Below are 5,312 nucleotides of genomic sequence, written 5' to 3'. Positions count from 1 at the left end.
TGCTTCAGCTCCGTCAGGGCTCCCAGACGGCGGCTCAGTACACCTCTCGCTTCCGGGCGACAGCCGCTCGGTTGACGTGGGATGACGCCGCTCTAAAGGCCGTTTATCTGGAGGGATTGTCACCTAGAATCCGGGAGGGCATGATCGGGCACGAGGCCCCAACCTCCCTGGACCTGGCAGTGGATCTGGCTCTCCAACTGGACTGCTGTATCCTGAACCGGCCGAGCACCATGTTAGCTCCCACATACACCAGAACGTCACCCCGTCGTCCGGCTCACCAACCGACGGAGGAGCCGATGCAACTCGGACATCTCCCCCCTGAGGAATGGGCATGGCACTATCAGGAGGGACGATGTGCTTACTGTGGGGAGATGGGTCACCACCGTGGCACGTGCCCAAAACGACCGGGAAAAGGTCCCTCCGGGTCGGAGTAGGAGCTGTCCTGCCCGGAGTCTCCACTTTTCCGGCTCCACACCGAACCACTCTCCCGGTCTCCCTCCACCTGGACCAAGGCCCGACCAGACTGGAGGCTCTTTTAGACACTGGGGCTGCGGAGTGTTTTATCGATCAAGGACTAGTTACTCAGCTCAAGATACCCCTCACTGCTCTCGACCGACCCATTCCTGTGACCTCTGTGGACGGCCGGCCCATCATGCCGTACCCTCTCACCCACCGAACCCAGGGTCTCCACATGACTATTGACCAACACCTGGAGACCCTCCACTTCCTGGTCATCCAGGCTCCGGCTACACCTCTCATCCTGGGCCATTCCTGGTTCTGCCGTCATGAGCCTCACATCTCCTGGTCCACCAGTAAGGTCCTGGCCTGGGGCACGGGTTGCCAGAACCACCGGGGCTCCCCTACACCTCGGACGGGAGCAGCACCACCCAAAGACGTAGACCTGACGCTCGTCCCTCCTCAATACCACAACCTCGCTCAGGTCTTCGCTAAAGAACCCACTACCAGGCTACCTCCTCACCGACCCTATGACCTGGAGATCAGGCTCCAGCCCGGCAACCCCCCCCCCCCCCCCCCCCTCCGGGCCACCTGTTCTCCCTCTCTTCATATATATATATATATATATATGTAAGAGAAATCTCAACACCCACACTTTAAAACAGCTTGCTGTGTCCCTGCTCATACCATTGGAGAACTTAGAAAATATTAGAGGCTCAGAATGTTTAATGTGTGAAGGGGAGCCAGTCAGACTGTGTGTTCAGATCTGATCCACAACTTTTTAAATGAGATTTAAACTCTCAGGAAGTCTCTTTGTCTCTTGGCGAGGGATCACTAGACTCGTTGTTGTTGCTTCTTCACCCAGCAGCAGTTTTAATACAACATATAATCTACATTAATATTTTGCCAGACACAACAGAAATAATTCAGCTAATGGTTAAAATGCACCTTTTACCCTAAACTAAGTCCCATCACATTTTGCAGCAGCACACTTTAACTAGCAGAGCTACAAGTCAATTATTTACTCTTTATGGTGTAAGTTTAATATTTTATCACAAAGACGGTCTGCAGTGGGTCCATATTTGTATTCTTGCACTTTGTCTCCCCTTCTTGTTTCAACACCATTAGCTGTGCGATTTACTGCTGATGTTAACAAACCGATTTCCCCTCCAGGTTCAACAAGAAGCAAACTCCCAGAAACAGATAATGAAAAAAAAAAAGATTTCTACTGGAGGCAGAAAGAAAAGAAAATAATAATTTGGATTTACATATAAAATGCATTCTCAGAAAAAAACTGAGCCAATTTGTAAACAGATCATGTTCCAAGTCAGAGAGGAAAATTTAAACCAGTTGCACAGTGACAAAAAGTTAACCAAAAGAAAAAAATATATTTGTCATGGCCCATTTATATATCAGAAAATATGTTTTTGCTCAAGCAGTCAGATTTGGCTCACTTGATTAAAAGCACACAGAAACCAACAGAAATAATTAGAATCAGACAATAGTAATAATAAATAAAAATTCTATGGAATGTAACCAATGGAAGGCAGATACTGCTTTTCAACCATGCTTCAACATAATTAATGAATGAATAAATATCAGTGTAAATATTAAATTCAATGTAAGGAAACTAAAGTGTTCTCTTTAAGTGTGGCCTCCAGAATGTGCTGATAAGCAGCAACAACAGGTCCTGATGGAAATTTTAGCCCTCATCCCACTAACGCCACTTCAGGTTATGAATGTTGTAACGATTGTGCCACTTTGGTAATGCATCAGAATTATATTAAAAAGGGCTTGAGTTTATTTTACTTACAGAGTGGGGGCAAAGGTTTGTGTGTGTGTGTGTGTGTGTGTGTGTGTGTGTGTGTGTGTGTGTTCCAAATGCTTATTACTTTTCAAAGTTCATTCCAAGATGATCCTTTGCAGAGTATGTTCTCATAACGTAGTTGTACACATTTGCTTTGAGTTGTCATTGGGGGAATGTTCTGTTCTGAGGTATAATTCACAGGGAGAACAAACTCTGTTGACCAGGAGATAAAACTAACAAAGATTTTCTACGAGCTGTGTCAATATTCATACCGTTGCACTAAACTCAGATTGTTGCTTCAAGCATATGAGGAGAAATAAGAGCTAATCTGGACACATGGGAGCACAGATTTTTGACAGCCTTCTGTAGCTATAGGTTTAAAATGAACTCTGGTGCAAAAGCACAAAAATTAAATGAATACATAGGACCTGGTGACTTAGTTTGGATTCATTCAACAGTATTATTCCTTTAATCTGAGATTGTAACTGTACCAAGTCCAGGAGGGAAGTCCAGATGTTCCTCCCCCAGCTCCTCCTGTCATGTTTGGAGGAAGCTACCTAACCCAAGACATGCAGGATGCAACACAGACCAAGAACGGGGGTAAAATATGATTTATTTATAAAGAAGGAACTGAGGATGCACAGATAAGTCTGTGGTAGGTACTGCTATGACAGCTCAGCGTCTGGAAGAGGGAGAACACAGGTGAGCATTGATTCTGATTCAGAGGTCCATTTAGTCAGAGGTGTTCAGCAGAACTTACTGTGGGACGAGAGTTTGCTGGCTGGAGGAGGGAGCAGGTTGAGAGCCAGGGGAGCGTAGGAGAGGGAGCATAGGTGGAGAAAAGTGGGGCGTCCTGGTGGGTGGGGCACCGGGGTGATGAGAGGTGGGTTATGGAGGTCGCGTGCTGAGTATCCAAATCCTGGAGTCAGAGGTAGGTATCCAAAGGCAAGCGACCAGAGAACAAGTGGGAATCCTTAAGAAGGGAAGTAATCCACAATAAGCTCCAGCAGGTAGCAAAAGTAAAAAAACTTCCAAAAATATCTAGAGCAAAAATACTAAAGCACAAGAATCCTAGAGATACAAAAGGTTAACTGAAGTAGCTAGGTACTACCAAGCGGAGGCAATCATCCGGCGTTGAATTGTGTCCTCCATCCACCTTAAATAGGAAAACACCCTGCTGATTGCTGATCAGTAACAGCTGGGCCACTCCCTCTCCTGGCAAGAGACTCGTGAGCCCTTTTCAGATAGACATTCTGGAACATTTGTGGACAATTCAATCCGGTTTTTAACCGGAACTGTGTTTTCAGACACACCACTTTTGTACCGGAACTTGTCCTTTCGACTGCCTTCACACAGCAGGGAAAAGTGCCAGATGTCGGGGGGGATCGGACTTATGCTAAGCATAATTCTGTGCACACGAAGATGCATAAGAAACCTGGATGATGAAGCTCAATGGTTAAAGAAATCACTGAAGCGGTGTGAAGCGCTCCGTCGCGCGTCTAGGCGGGACCGTAGGAGGCGAGCTGCCGTGGTTCGCCGCATGCTACAGCAGCGGGCTATCTAGGTGCGCACAGCGTCCCCCGGTCCCCTCCTCCTCCCTGTCCGGAACTCTACCTCACCAGTTTGAAGCAGCCACCTTGTCCGTGACAAGTCCGGACCTGTTACTAGGGGCGTCGTCCGGTTAAATTATGGAAAACGTTATCCGGATGTTTGTATTCAGACACAAATGTCTTACGGACAGAGTCCGGAACTTTTCCGTTTTTCATGGCCTGTCTGAAGGGGCTAAAGATGGTTAGGTGAATGAGAGTACTCACCCCGGCTCATGACACCTCCTGGATGCCATGATTCTGCCAGGCTAGAAAGGATTTATAATTCCTACAACAACTTCTGGGGAATGTGACCAGGCGGCTTCCTAACCAAATCCCATAACCTGCATCTTCTCTTTTTCATTGAGAAACTGTTGCCTACCCGTAGCTCCACCGCAGATGCTCCAGATACTCTTTTTCTTATCTCTAAGGCTTAGCCTGACCTCCAGATCATTTCAGCTTGTTTGGATCATGATGATGAGGAATTTGCTTCACCACAAAAATAATAAATAAATAAAAAAGCAGCACGACTATCTTGTTACAGCAGAGAAAGACCATATATGTCACTTCACCTTTCACCCCAACAATAAACCACAATACGTGAACTCCTCTGCTTCAGACAGGGACACAGACTCCCCAGATCAGGACAACAATCCCATAAGAAAGGGGTCATTATTTTGGTGAAGACAGCAGTGCTGTTTCAGAGCACATTTGATATCCTTTATTTGTTCATTAACCCTCGGGTTTTTTTTTTTTTTGGACCACATGGATGTTCTGAGCTCCAAAAAATACTGACTATATGCCCCTAAATAAGTGTTGTAAAAAATAAATGAGGGTCTGACTCTCTGTTTTTCTGTCTAAACTCATCTTCTGCCCATAAAACCTTTATAAGTGACTGAGAAACCTACCAGGAAGCTTCACCTGGAGCCAGCGAGCTGCTCTGTGGGTCCATGTGGGGTCGAAAAGTTTCTACAGAATATCCTTCGCTTACTTTCTCTTTTACAGAAGAGATCAAATATAAATAAAGCTTCAGCCGCTCGGAGTCGTCTCAGGAAACATGACTTCCTGTATCACCGGGTGTGACAGACATGACAGGCGGAGCGGTTAAGCTGACATTCAGTCATCCTCTCTGTCATGTTGAGAGCAGCAGGAGGTCAGTCGTCGTGACAACCGTCCGACTCAACGAGTTGCCAAGCCTGACGAGTCACCTTCTACCCACCTCCCTAAACGGCCAACTTCCTGACATTACTTCCTGTTGCTGCTGTCGCTCTTTCACCTCGACGCAGGCTGCAGACGCCGTTGCAGAGATCTGCAGACAGCTGCTGTCAAGATGCAAGAGGAGGGAAGGAGGGGAGGTCGACACAAAAAGAAAGACGAGTCAATTAAAACTAATAGGAAACAAGAGAGCACGCGGGGTCAGGGAGCGTGAGTGATCGGGTTCTAGTAGCTTCTGTGAGGACCAA

At 46.8% G+C, this 5,312-nt stretch overlaps 1 long non-coding RNA gene across 1 annotated transcript; it reads right to left on the bottom strand.

Moving 5' to 3' along the window:
• Positions 1-1,133: 1,133 nt before the first annotated feature.
• LOC107382235 (uncharacterized) lies at positions 1,134-5,071 on the bottom strand. Its single transcript, XR_001572586.3, has 3 exons — positions 4,758-5,071; positions 3,024-3,236; positions 1,134-2,945 (listed from the first exon to the last, which is right to left on the bottom strand). It is a non-coding gene; the product is annotated as an uncharacterized lncRNA (long non-coding RNA).
• Between the last annotated feature and the right edge of the window lie 241 nt (positions 5,072-5,312).

The sequence above is a fragment of the Nothobranchius furzeri genome, chromosome 1 (genome assembly GCF_043380555.1).
Source record: "Nothobranchius furzeri strain GRZ-AD chromosome 1, NfurGRZ-RIMD1, whole genome shotgun sequence".
NCBI classification, from domain to species: Eukaryota; Metazoa; Chordata; class Actinopteri; order Cyprinodontiformes; family Nothobranchiidae; genus Nothobranchius; species Nothobranchius furzeri.
The sequence above is the reverse complement of the archived record's forward strand: the minus strand, read 5'-3'. Positions and strand labels throughout refer to the sequence as shown.